Source organism: Peromyscus eremicus, chromosome 4, assembly GCF_949786415.1.
Source record: "Peromyscus eremicus chromosome 4, PerEre_H2_v1, whole genome shotgun sequence".
In the NCBI taxonomy this organism is placed as follows: domain Eukaryota; kingdom Metazoa; phylum Chordata; class Mammalia; order Rodentia; family Cricetidae; genus Peromyscus; species Peromyscus eremicus.
The window spans coordinates 112967314-112982583 of NC_081419.1; positions in this window are offsets into that span (position 1 = coordinate 112967314).

Here is a 15270-nt window from a genome sequence, read left to right on the forward strand (position 1 = left end):
ATCATGGTTATACAAGTTTGCACTTGCATTAGCAACAGATGAGTGTTTCCCTTTCTCCATATCCTCACGAGCATGAGATGTCATGTATTTTATTAATACTGAGCATTCTCATTGGTGTGAGATGAAATCTCAAAGTGGTTTTGGTTTGCACTTCACCAAGATTAAGGATGTTGAAAATTTCTTTAAGGTTTCTCATCCATTTGTGCTTTATCTTTTGAGAATTCTGTTTCGATCTTTACCCCAATCAAAATTCTTCACAGAAATGGAAAAAACAATTTTCAGCTTTATACGGAAACACAAAAATCTAGGATAGTTACAACACTCATTAATAATAAAAGTACTAGTGGAGTTATCACCATCTCTGATCTCAAATCATACTACAAGCGCTATCATAATAAAAACATCATGATATTGGCCTAAAACAGACATGTTGATCATCAGAATCAAATTGACATTCCAAACATAAGTCCACATATTAATGAAAATCTGATCTATGATAAAGAATTTTTGCATCCATGTCCAGGAGGGAAACTTGTCTGTAATTTTCTTTCTTTGGGGGGTTTTATATGGTTTAGGTATCAGAGTAATGGTGGCCTCATAAAAAGAATTGGGCAATATTACTTCTGTTCCATTTTGTGGAATAATTTAAGAAGTATTGGCATTAATTCTTTTTGAAGTCTAGTAAAATTATATGCTAAAACTGTCTTGCCCTGCCCCCACCCAGGTTGGGAGACGTTTAGTTATTTTTTTCTATTTCACAAGTGTGTATAGATCTATTTAAATTGCCTTTCTGAACTTGAGTCAACTTTTGAATGTGCTGTATCAAGAAAATTTCCAATTTAGTTTATATTTTCTAATTTAGTGGGTACAGGTTTTTAAAGTACATCTTCATGATTCTCTGAATTTCCTCAGTGTCTGCTATTATGCCCCCCCACTTTTCCCCTAATTTGACTAATTTGAATCATCTCTCTGCCTTTTGTTTAACTTGGCTAAGGGTTTGTCAGTCTTAATGATTTTTGCAAAGACCCAACACTTTGTTCTCTCTGTTTCATTGATTTTTTGTAGTGAGTGTGTGTGTGTGTGTGTGTGTGTGTGTGTGTGTGTGTGTGTGTGTTACCATTTTATTGACTTCATTACTGAATTTGGTTAATTATTTTTGGGGGGTGTTATTTCTTCCTTTTGTTCAAGAGCTTTAAGGTGTTTTATTAACTTACTAGTATGAGCTCTCTCCAATTATCTAAGTAGGCACTTAGGGCTATTTACTTGTGTCTTAGAACTGCTTTCAATGTGTCCCATAAGTTTGAGTATATTGTGCTTCCTTTTCATTAAATTTTAGAATATTTTTTAAATTTCTTTCCTCATTCCTGTCTTGATCCATTTTCCATTCAGTAGTGGGTTGTTCAGTTTCCATGGGTTTGTAGGCTTTCTGTGGTTTCTATTGTTGATATCCAGCTTTAATCTGTGTTCAATTCGAATGCAGGGAGTTAGTTAAATTTCTTGTATTTGTTGAGCCTTGCTTTGTGTCCGTGTATGTGGTCAGTTTTGGAGAAAGTTCCATGAGCTATGGAGAAGGTATATTTTTTTGTGTTTGGGTGGAATTTTCTGTAAACAACTGTTAGGTCCATGTTATGGCATAATTTGGGTCTAGCATTTCTCGGTTTAGTTATTGCTTGGATGACACCTCAATTGGAGAGAGTAATGCAACCCACCATCACTGTGTCGGTGTCAGCATAACACACTAGGATTTTAGCTGTAGTAGTGTTCCTTTTATGAACCTGGGTGCCCTTGTGTTTGGTGCACAGATGCTAAGATATGTAGTATCCTCTCTATGAATTTTCCTTTGATGAGCTTGTAGTGACCTTTCCTATCTCTTCTGAATAGTTTTGGTTTGAAGTCTATTTTGTTAGATATTAAAATGGCTACATAGGCCTGCTCCTTGGGTCCACTTGCTTGGAAAATCTCTTTTTCACCTTTTTACCCTGAGAGGATGTCTATCCTGAAGTTAAGATATGTTTCTTGAATGCAGCAGAGGGATGTGTAGCTAGAGTTTTCCTGCCTGGCCCACAGTCAGGACAAATCTCTGTCACCCACCAGTCCCACAGCCGCTCAGACCCAACCAAGTAAACACAGAGACTTATATTGCTTACAAAACTGTATGGCCGTGGCAGGCTTCTTGCTAACTGATCTTATATCTTAAATTAATTCATTTCTATAAATCTATACCTTGCCACATGGCTTGTGGCTTACCGGCATCTTCACATGCTGCTTGTCATGGTGGCGGCTGGCAGTGTCTCTCTCTGCCTTCCTATTCTCTCAATTTTCCTATCTATTAGTCCCGCCTATACTTCCTGCCTGACCACTGGCTAATCACTGTTTTATTTATTGACTAATCAGAGCACATACAGACCATCCCACAGCAGGGATGGATCCTGCTTTTTATTCCCATTTGTTAGTCTGTAGCTTTGTTTTGGGGGACTGAGACCATTGATACTGAGAATTATCAATGTGCAGAGTTTAATGATTCTTATTATTTTGATGTTATGATATAGGATTTCCCTCCCTCCTCTTCTGACTTGATGGTCTGAGATTATTTATTCCTTGTGTTTTCTTGGATATGGTTAACCTCTTCAAGTTAGAGTTTTCCATATAGAACCTTCTGAAGAGCTGTATTTGTAGATAAATACTGCTTAAGTTTGGTTTTATCATGAAATGTTTTTCTTTCTTCATTTATTGTGATTGAAAATTTTACTGAATATAGTAGTCTAGGCTGGCATGCATGGTCTCTCAGAGCATGTAGAACATCTACCCCAGCCTTTCTGGTTTTAGTCAGAAAAGTCAGATATCATGCCAGTAGGTCCGCCTTTATGTATTCCTTGGTCATTTTCCCTTGCAACTTTTTATAGTCTTACTTTGTTCTGCACATTTAATGTTTTGATTATTGTATGTCTTGGCAAATTACCTTTTTAATGCAGTCTATTTGGTGTTCTGTATGTTTCTTGTACTTATGTAGGCACCTCTTTCTGTAGATTAGGTATATTTTCTGATTTTTTAAAAATATTTTCTATGTCTTTGACTTGCATTTCTTCTTCCTCTGTTCCCGTTATTTACAGTTTTTGTTTTTCTTTTCATAATGTTCCAGATTTCCTGGGTGCTTTGTGCTTGGGCTTTTTTCAGAATTAGCATTTTCATTGACTGAAGTATCAATTCCTTCTGTCTGGTCTTCAATGCCTGTGATTCTTCCATCTCTTGTTTTCTGTTGGTGAAGCTTACCTCTGAGGTTTTTGTTTGACTACCTAAAATTTTCATTTCTAGTTTTACTTCAGTTTGTGTTTTCTTTTTCTTTTTGGTTGTCTTCTATTTTTTGTTTTCTTTTTTCAAGACAGGGTTTCTTTGTGTAGCCCTAGCTATCCTGGAACTATCTCTGTAGACTTGACTGCACTCAAACTCACAGAGATCTACCTGCTTCTGGCTCCTGGGTCTTGGGATTAAAGGTGTATGCCACCACTGTCCTGGCTCAGTTTTGGTTTTCTTTAGCAACTATTTCTACTTTCATGTCTTCAACTCTCTTCTTATCATTCCACTGTTTGTGTCTTCATTAATGACTTTATTCATATCCTCCTTAGGGTCCTTAAATATATTCATAATAGCTGTTTTGGAGTCCTTGCCTTGTGCTTCAGCTACATTGCATTTATCAGGACCTACTGTAGTAGGGTTGCTGGGTTCTGGTGGAGACATTGTCCTGGCTATAATTGATTTTGTTTCCACACTGGTGTCTAGTAGGCATATGGGTTTAGGATGACTGTAATTCTAATGGTTGATATCTGGTCTTATTTTTGTTGGGTGAGTGTTCTCCTCCTTGCTTTCAATGTTCCTCTCTTGAACTTAGGAGAGTATGATGGCTCTTGGTTGCCTGGTACATTTAAGGCCCTGCCACAAGTGGACTTGGGGGTTCTGAACAGTAAGTTTTTCTAGGTCTTGGTAGTTGACATGAAGGAATGGGGATGGTGTAGAAGGGGGTGGCTAAGAGGGTCTACAAGAGGGAAAAATATCTGGCTCTGCCTTGAGTATTTTCCAAGTCCCCGGGAATGTATGTGGAGAGGGAAGACAAACTCATACGGGTGATCTGCTATAGGGCTGAGGATGACTTTGGAGGACTAGAGAACAGGAAGGAAGGTGAAGATTCCTGTGTTGGTTTGAATGAGAATAGTCCCCATAGTTTCATATATTGAATGCCTAGTCATCAGTGAGTGGAACTACTTGAGAAGAATTAGGAAGTGAGGTCTCATTGGAGGAAATGTGTCACTGGGGATAGGCTTTGAGGTTTCAAAAGCCCAAGCCTGGTTCAGTATCTCTCTCTTCCTGCTGCCTGAAAATCTTGATGTAGAACTCTCAGCTACTTCTCCAGCACGTCTACTGGCATGACATCATGATTCCCGCCATGATGATAATTGACTAACCCTCTGAAATTGTGAGCCCCAATTAAATGATTTCTTTAATAAGAGTTGTCGTGGTTATGGTGTCTCTTCATAGTGTAGAAAACTGACTAAGATAATTCCCTTACCTAATTCCCATGCTTCATAGTCAGTGGGTTCCCTAGTAGAGAGTGCTTCCAGGTTTTAGAGGCTAACACAAAGGCATGGAGTGAGGGAGGAAGGCTAAGTGAGTAGATCTGTGGAACCCCCTGGGAATAAAAGCAGAGAGAAAGGAGATGCTCCACCAGGTGTTCTGCTGTAGGACTAGAGATAAGATTGAAAAATTGGAATTGAAAGATATGAAGGAGAATGAAGATCACCTACCTGATTCCTAGGCTGGCATGGCCAGTGGGCAAGTACCATTATTGTAATATAAGCACCATTGATAAAATGTGACACCATGGATATAAGAGAGGAGTGCTTGGGTAAAGTAGATCTTCCTCCCTCAAACATGGAGTATTATTTTGATCCTCAGTTTCTCCTGATTCTATTGCTTTTTGTTTCAGTGAGCAACCAGGAATTTTAAGAAGACAATTTGTTCAATTTCCTACCATATTGACCCACCCACTTACATCTTTATTTTATTTTGCCCATATGCCAACTGTGTAGTTGAATTTATTCCCTATATCAACCCCAAATAATACTACTTTCATTATAGCTACAAACACCATTATGGGCCAAATTACCATCATCTCCCACTTGACTAAGTTAGTTTTGTAAACTGCAAGATCTATCCCAAACATCTGTGTCCACTTCAGTCTGTCCTCAACAGAGCTGTGTTCCTTTTCTGCAAGTCTGATTATCTCTTTCTGGTCAGATTGCCCAAGGGTCCCATCTTGTTCAGAGATGAAACCATGCTTAGAAGCCTATAGATTTGTTTTGGTCAAGTTTTAACTTGATAGTAATGTCAGTATCTCTGCAAGAATTAAAATGTTCTAACTTTCTCTAGCAGATAAAGCACTATACCAAAGCAAGCCACATAGTGGCAAGAGAGCTGATTGGATCAGACCACACTACCAGCTCCCCAATCCCTCAAAACACATCACACCAGCTCCCTCAGTGGCTATCTCTGGACTGTGCACACAGTGCAGTTGTTCATCTCTGTTCAGGCTGGGTGCCTCTCATTGCTTCAATATTATTATTCCATGACATTTTCTACATGTTCACCCTGTCCAATCACATCAGCCTTTTTGATGCTTCTTGAATGACAGCTACCCACATACATTTCTCCATATATTTTCTACAACGTTGACTCCTCCCTGCTTTGGGTCTTTGTTTAAAATGCCACATTTTCAATGAAAAAATTTCACTAGCTCCCTATTTTGTACTGTACTCATTTCTTTTCTACTACCTACCAGATTCCTGCTTATTTTCTTCACAACAGTAGCCATCTAATATGGAATATTTCATTTGTTGTATATGAACCTCCAACCTAAAGAAATGTTTCACATGAAAAAGAACTTTCATTGTTAGCTCTGTGGCCCCAAGACCTAGAGTTCTAACTGATACACATTGCAATCATTCAAACATTATGCCATAGAAGGAAAATTTTTAATGGCATAAGGATTATGGTAATTTTTTTCTCTGGCTCAGTTCTCCTCCAATAGGAAGCAAAATTTATTTCCTTCCTAATGTCCAGTTTCATCTGAATATATTTTTTGAGCTTTTCCAGATACTTATTTCTAATCTGTCATAAATATTCACTTCGCATATTCTTGTCTCCTAAAGAGAGTATCTTGATCTAGCTTGATTCCCCAAATATTCCATCAAATAAACATTTGATCAGCAAATAATGAAGATAGAAAAATTTATTTTTTAATTTCAACACATACATGTATATGTGGCATTAACTGTCCAAAGACACTAAGAAGTACAAGAAAATGATATTTGAAGATGATTTCAAAATGGCAAAGTAGCCTCAGAGAGTAATACATACAGAAATTGTTTCTGTTGATATAATAATTAAACATATAGCAAAACTAATTGCTTTAATAAGCATTTAACCAAAATAAAGCAGTTTCAAAGAGGAAAAAATGCATGCTCCTTCCTAACAGGATCAATTGTGCTTTCTCCATGGCTATAAAATGTTAAATAGAATTGTGAGCTCCCTACTATCTATGGCAAATATTTTATCTTCTTACCAAGTACTATAGTGTTATTTTCATAGCAATATCTCATGGCTACACAATTTTGGCTTAACTTTATTGATCTCTTTCTATATTTACAATGAAACAAACCCATTTTTATAAAAATATGTCATCTGATGCTCATTGTTTGAGCTCAGCTGGAAAATTAAAAGAGAAACTGAATTTTGAGGAGAAAACAACACCACCATTTGGGATGCTGTGGGAACATGTCTCAAACACACAAGGCTGGACCAATTAGATTTCAAACTCTTAGCTGTATTGACATCAAGTTGAGGTCTAGAAATAACACAGGAGAGTTTGAGAGATGGTCAATGTGAGACTAGAAGTGGTGGTTGCCATATTCGTTGCATGCCTGTGCCATTATTTCTAAGAGTTAGGATGGCAAATTGTAAAAGCTATTTCTGATTTCAAAAATACAGTGCTGTCAGAGCAGTGCAAAGCACACAAGGAAGAAAACTATTACCTCCACACAAACTCTGGAAAATGGTGATTCCTTGGCTTGCATCAGTTACAAACATGTACAATTGTAATAAAGCCCACAAACAGCTGGTTTCTATATACTAGATACTAGATTGTTCAACATGTTTGACACTTTTGATTGGTGTCAACTTACTTCAGTGAGACCTTCATCCTTGAGAGCTCTTTGCATATTCAGAGAGGATTTCTTGAGGCCATGGAAGTAGCAAAATATGTTAGTTATCTTTTTTGGGGGAGGTGTTTGCTTTTTGCTAATTATCTTAAGAAACATATTCTCAAAGGGGGAAAAGGGTTATCTACTAATGGGATTACATAGATGTCCTGTTTTATCTTATCCAGCAACTCTTCATACTGACTGCCACTCTGAAAAACAGGTTAAATCTCTTCCCTTCCTTCCTCTCTTTACCTCTATTATTCCTATCTTTCTATCAGTCTCTCTCTCTCTCTCTCTCTCTCTCTCTCTCTCTCTCTCTCTCTCTCTTTCTTTCTTTCAATAAAGAAAGAGATTGTACTTTTTGCTCCAAGGGCAGAGACAAACACAGAGTATCTAGTCATTAAAAAAATCATAGAAAATCATCAAAAACTCAAATCCAACTCTTCAGCTCTTATTCCTCTGGCTAGAATACTTTCTTTACAGTCTTCTCTCCTTTCTGCTGAGGTGATGGAATTTGTCAGGGCTGCCTGCCCCCTCTTCTAACAGACACACAAAGCTGGTTAACATCAATGTCAGTGGAAATTGGGGATGTCACTATATTTCCTAAAGGTTATCTTTACTGAGCTTAGAAAGTGGTGCATACAACATCTCCTGGGAGATGTCATAATGATCCCTACCATAGTTTCTAAGGAATCTCACAATCCTTCTTAAATTGGATATAGCCTTACCATTCTTACACTTTTTTTAACCAAGGCATTCTTTCCACAGAAGAATACTTCTGTCTTTGGTGAATGGACCAGAAACCAAAGGATAATATAAGAGAAAGGCTTTTACTTATAACAAGATGAGTAACAGAGTGTCTTGAGCAGAGGAAAGCACACTCAGGATTTCTGAGGCCCACCTCACTGCTTCCTGAGACATGACAAGAGTGAAGGTGAGCTAGAAGGCTTATACACTAAGACAGGTGAGCAATCACATATTGTATCCAGGTGACAAAGGTGAGGATGATAAGAGGGGACCCATTTCCAGATGTTATTAGAAGACAGCACTTCCCAAGCTTGTACATGACTGAATACAGGTTATAAGAGAGCTGACACCTCGATTCCAGTTCCTTTCTTAGTTGCAGAAAGTGGAAGATTCTCTGCTGAACAAATTCAAATATTGTGCCATAATTGGTGACTGTTGGAGGAGAATTATAAACTTCAAAAATAACAAATTAATATTCAGCAAAGCCACAACATTTTCTATCCCCCTTCTCTTTCCCCTTGAACATAAGCTAACCCAATCCTTTGCTTCTGAAATCAGGCTGTTCATCAGAACTTAAAAGGTAGATTTAAGTTTACCATGGTTCTCCCAAACTAATGACATAAATAAATTCCCAGTTGGATCAAGGTGATGGTGTTCTCAAATCCCAGCAGGTAATCAAAATGTGGAGCAAAAGTAGATGATCATAGGCTCATGGTACTGGTGGTTTCTGTGTATGAAAAATGTGCAGGCATTTATTGTGAGATAAGAATTCCATCTTCTAAGGAAGTTTGTGAAAACATGTGATGTTATAAGAGGAGGAGAAGCATTCCATTCTGTAGTAAAGCTTATTAAGTTCAGGAAGTAAACAACTTAGTATCTTCAGGAAGTCCCTGAAATTGAGTAGTTACATGAAGCCCTTTCATCTGAAGCCTATATAAACAGTAAGGACAACTGAGAGAACTGGAGAACACTGCCCAACATTTAAGCAGCTCAACAGTTTGGAGGGGGTCCTTTCCAAGAAGCATAGTTTGTCTGACAGATTTCTACACAGCTTCATTGGGTCTTGTTTCTTTAGGAAGCTCAGCTGATCTAAGAGCGACTACCCTGACTTTTTTTTTTTAACCTGAGTTCTGGTGCTTGGGATCATGTTGTGATACTTCCAAGGCAAACACTTTAGTAATGGATCCATCTACCTAATCCTCTGGTTCTTTGCTTTCGTACAACTACAAGGTCTTAGAGAGAAAGTGGTATGTATTGTAGGTGTATGGGTAGGCTATGCAGAAGTGTGTGTGTGTGTGTGTGTGTGTGTGTGTGTGTGTGTGTGTGTGCGCGCATGTGTTTACACAGGGCTCTCCTGTTTATCTAAACTGGCATATTTGTGTATGGATTTCATTGAAAGAGGTTTAAAGATATCTCTAGTTGCCCTCTAAGAATACTGCACTTTTCCTCAGAGTCTCTTCCTTCCTTTCTTCCTTCCTTCTTTCCTTCTCTCTGTCCCTTTGTCTCATCCCTTTCATTCCTTCCCATGGAGTTCCTGGTGTTTTCAGATTAGCTTAAACTGTTGCTACTGTTGGGGTCTGGGCTATGAAGGAAGTTCTGAAGTGTTGAACTCAATAATAAATCATTGTCATAGATCTTCAGACTACAACAAAACAAAGTCAGGCTCTGTGACAGGATGCTGAGACATTTTGAATACTATCTACCTGAAAAGGAAAATATGCACAACAAGAGCCTTTAACAACTCTGAGATACCACCTTACACCTGTCAGAATGGCAATAATAAAAAACACTAATGACAGTCTATGTTGGAAAGGATGCGGAGCAAAGAGAACACTCCTCCGCTGTTGGTGGGAATGCAAACTTGTACAACCACTGTGGAAATCAGTATGGCGGTTTCTCAGAAAATTGGGAATTGATCTACCTCAAGACCCAGCCATACCACTCTTGGGCATATACCCAAGGAATGTTCAATCATACCACAAAGATACATGCTCAACTATGTTCATAGCAGCACTATTTGTAATAGCCAGAACCTGGAAACAACCTAGATGCCTGTCAACTGAAGAATGGATTAAGAAAATGTGGTACATATACATACACAATGGAGTACTTCTCAGCAGAGAAAAACAATGACAGCATAAAATTTGCAGGCAAATGGATAGAACTAGAAAATATCATCCTGAGTGAGGTAACCCAAACCCAGAAGGACAAACATGGTATGTACTCACTCATAAGTGGATTCTAGATGTAAAGCAAAGAGCAATCAGACTGCAACCCACAGAACCAGGGAGGCTATATGGCAGGGGTGACCCTAGGTTGACTGTGGCTTAGAATAAGTTTTGGTTTTACTCAAAAATAAATAAATAAATCAACAACAAAAAGAACATCATGTGTCTCCAGAAACATAGCAGATGTCTGGAAAGGAACTTGGCAATTCTGAATTTACTAATAACAATGTCCATATTCTTGCAGTTTTGTTTTTATACACAAGAAGATCTCATCCATCCCTATAGTTAAGAGAGTATGCCTTGACCTTCAGTTGTGTGACACTTTTTGTGGCAAGAACTGAATAAACATCTACTCATCAGAAAACAGATGAAAGGATAAAGTAAGGATAACACCAATGTTCATCACAGTGAACCAATGAGTTTTATTATGGTTGCCTGCAGGAGTATTGGTGAGGGGCTACTTAAAGGAGCAGAAATGACTTAAAGACAGCTACATCACCAAAGGCCTGTCTCAGTGTGGGTGACAGTTCATGGTAGCCACCTGAAAAGGGCACTCCAAATTGTTGATGGAAATTGTTGGACAGTACACTCCAGGTTTCAATAATATTGAATTTGGGACCACAATTCCAGGATACAAAGTTTTGAAAGACTGACTATGTAAACCAGAACAGTCTTGTCACACCCTTCTCATCACGTTTCCATAAATACCATGGTTTACTCATACCACACATTTGGTATCTTTGCTTAATTTTAGTATGCCAAAAGAACTGATTATTTTACTGGAGAAAGAATTATAGTTAATTAGATCTTTGATTAATTTTGAGACTTTATGTGTGAGGGGCCCAAGATGGAAAGGTGCTGGAACACAGGAGTCCTTCCAAAACTCTCTGAAGATACATTATTTAGGCACCAATATTTCCTGTTCATCTATCAAGCCACCATTGAATGAAGGATAGATGAAAGGACAGAAGGTGTCACAAGGGACAGATTTATCTAAGCCATGCCTATTAATTCAGACCTGAGGAACAGTCCTGAGGTGACTGATTCCTCTGCTAGATGGAACAGATGCTATCTGTGCCCTTGACTGTCACTGTACAGGATCTCAGTTTTCAAAGCCAGAACCTGAATTTCATTGCCTGAAGACTTTCCACAGACTAAGACATTCACTTTTTAAACTCTTGTAGCATCTTTAATTTCTAACTCCTATCAGCATCAAGCATCCCTCGAACTGGGACTGATGGGAATGGCTTTTCTGCATTATTAGTGGGGTAATTCTGAGGCATATTCTACATTGAGCTTTGAGACATATCCCCATTGAGAAGGGAACACAGTTGCCTACCACTGGTGACATATCGTATTTTGGCTGCTGTTTTTTCCCAGCCTCTCATTCCCATCACCATACCAATATTTTTTGCCTCTCACATAAACTATTTACATTGAAATCCTTACTGAAATCCAGCCTTTGAGACATCCAGAAAGGGTAACCTCTATAGCTCCAAGCTACAATATATGAACAGAGGTCAAGTTAGAGAAAACCAGAGATATGAATGTATTTGCAAAACTTGTGCAAGCTATATAATTCATCTCAATGATGACTAGGGAAATTTGCCTGTCTGCTAGAGAAGGGACCAGAGTGACCATGTAAAAGGAAAACAGATGCACCCAGCCTGCGGCCTCACACATCTGCTGGATGAGCAACGACTATAATTTTCCAGGAGGAGACAATAAAGAAATCCACATAAAACTTTTTATTGTGTAAGTGACACTAGTTATTATAGTCAGCAATCAGAAAGCTACCCTGAGGACAGAACTTTTCTGCCTATTAATGTAGAGAGAATGGCTAGCCTGCTTCCCAAGTCTCCAAATGTAACATTAGAGATGTTAGGATCCATTCCAAAAAGAGTTATACGACCAGCAAAATACAAGAAAGATGTGTATTACAGGAAAGATAATAAAATAAAGTCTAAGCATTTCAGAGCTCTTGGGGCAAATTGAATCCATGGGAATTGAAAAATAAAAGGCTTGGGGAAAATACAATCTGTGTAACAGATGATGAGACAATAATATGTATCTCCATTTTATGAAGGGTGAGTTCTTTTAGACCCAAATTTGTAATTGAGGCATTTCCAAATATATAAGACATTATTTTATAAAAACTTATGGTTTAACTATTAATCACCAGGTCATACTGTAAAGGTTTTCTATTCAGTGTGACAATAGCCAACAATTGAGTATAAATGATTGACAAGTCCCCAGGTGAAGCTATCAATATCCTTTTCCACCTGAACCTATCTTCTAACTTTCCTGTGGTACTGATGTGGGCCTTGTAGAGTTAGCATCTGTGGAAGCACACTGTTGTTTTTCAATTATCCCTAAACTACACTTAGACACAGGTCTATGGGATCTGCACTAGCACCATAATATATGAGAGCTTGAAAAGACTTAGGGTCACATGTACTGTACTATCATCATTAGAGTTGTGTGTGTGTGTGTGTGTGTGTGTGTGTGTGTGTGTGTGTGTGTGGTGTATGTTGAGACAGGGTTAACAATTAACACTGCTGTGGTATATTATTTGGATAGGCCAGTTCAAGTCTTGAAACAAAAACTTGCATCTGCTTCTAACCTCATCTCCCATGCCCTGATATTAAATATACTGAAACTTACATCTTGTTTTCATTGCTACCTAATCAGTGGAGACAATAAATAGTGTATCATATAGGGCCCAGGCTGTGGCCATCTATTAGTTTTAACCACAAGCATGCAGTGGAGGTATTTTTAGATGGTAAAGTCAGAAATATATTTAGATCGGTGAACCTGAGCCATAGAGTCTCCTCTACAATTATGGTGATTATTGTGCAAATATCCATAAATAACATATAAATAATGGGCACAGCTGTGTTGTAATAAAACTTTATTTATAAAATCAAAAGCTCACTATAAGTGGGATTCATCCACTCATCATCAGTGTACAAAGCACATAGAAGACCAGGATCTTGTGGGAGATATTTCCAGGACCACTTCCTCCTCATTCTGTGGATTAGACCACATGTATGTGCCTAACTACGAAGGACTGTGGGAAATATACTGTAAAGGGAAGGGGAGAAAGGATTTGTTAGTTTTGACATTCTGTTTTGTCTAACTGAGAACTGAAGACCTTTTAAAATACAATGACTATAGGAAAGATTTTCTGAGAGTCTAAGCAATTAATTTAAAATGTCGTGATGATATGATTCCTCTAGGAATTAGAATCTATTCTAAATCTACAAAGATTTTTTTCCTGCAAATGTCAGAGAAGCATTGTCTAAACAAGTTAATTAAATCAACTGTTTTCTTAAACTTGAGACTACTCATCCTCCCAGGTGGATGAAGTGTATAATTATCAATTGGGAATTAAATGATTTCTACTGAGCTTCTGTTGATAAACAATTTGCTAACTAATTCATGATTTATACACAGGAGTGATACATCTCTATTTTTAAAAGTTCATAATTGTATACTGAAAAATGGTCTTTGCCCAATTGCTACCAAATTAATGAGATTTTATATATCCACAAACTTTATTAACAAGCCAAGTTTTATTTTCCTAATATTGCTTTAGAGGTAAATATTTTTCAACTTAGAGTTTTTCTTGATGAAATGTGGCAATAGAAAAGAGTGGCTTTTCTTCAACCATTCAGTGTCTATAAAGTAATTATATTTAGCAGCATTAGCAGGTCCAAAGTGCTAAACAGACATAGATTAAATTTCATCAAACATCCTTACCACAAGAGAAAAGTAAAGATAAATGTATCCACTGTAAATTGTTCTGAGACCTGCTTTGGTTCAGAATTAGTAAAAGCCAGAGAAGTAAATTCTAAAACTCTTGTCTTCATTTTTCAACCTTCAATCCTTATAACAAAGCAGAGCTGTGCAGATAAATCTAAAATTTTAATAAGGAAAAATGAAAAATAAATTGCAGTTGCTTCTGCAGTGCTCCTCTAAGTCACCCTGGAATTTTTGAGTTTTTTGTGACTGATGGAGGAGGGGCATGTTGCATATGTCGTGAAAGATCCTTACTTGAAAGTAAATACTACATTTAAAATTTTATTCTTACTTTATTTTGTTTTGAAAGCTCAATTATTTTTGAAATTCCTTTTGCCAGTAGTGTTAACTTCTGGAAGAAACCCTAGTATCAGCAGAATTGTGATTCTAAAGTGTAGTACCTGTAAAAATATGTAGGGAGGTTTGTTACACCATTGGCCACCAAGACTCTGGGGTTGAACCTGAAATTCTGCACTTTCAGCATCCTCCCATGTGATATGGATGGTGCTGCTCTCTGATTTCCAACAGCGATCTAAAGAACTCTAAATCAAAGAGTCTCAAATGAGAATCTCACTGAAACTGACTGAACACACAAGAAATGCATAAGCTAGTTAATTCCTGGCTGTCAGTCTGACTGACTTTAGGCAGTGATACTTGAGGTACCAATTTCCTTCTCTTGCTCCTGTGTTGTATATCCTACATGTTCACAGATAGATTGCAGTGCCCCGGACCTTACCTTGTTTTTTGTTATTGTTGTTGTTGTTGTTGTTTTTCTAGGCTTTAAAAAAATACTCTCTAACTGTTAAAAAGTTTTGTTTCCTTTTATTGACTGTCATTGAGATATATGATTTTATTTGATGTATACTATAATTCTAGAGTTTAATATCCAATCAATTATGGAAGTGATTTGGGATCCAACTCTGGAAGCAACTCTGGCTGCTTTTCCGTATCAAGGCTTTCACCAAAGCTGTGGGAGATTTCTGAGCTTGAGTTTAATTGAAGCCAGGACGACTAGAGGATGAATGACTTTGGGTATCATATTCAGGGATAGCAGCTTCACCTCCCAGATTCAGATAGATGCCTGTAAGGTACATTGTGATTTCCCAGAAAGATTCTGTCTACTTGCCCACTGTAGAAACCAGCTTTGTGGTAAACCGTCTACAGTCCTGCTTTTTCTATATCTCTTTCCTTGCTTCCTTATTATCATCTGGAATCACTTTCCAAATAAGTCACCAGCTCTCAGA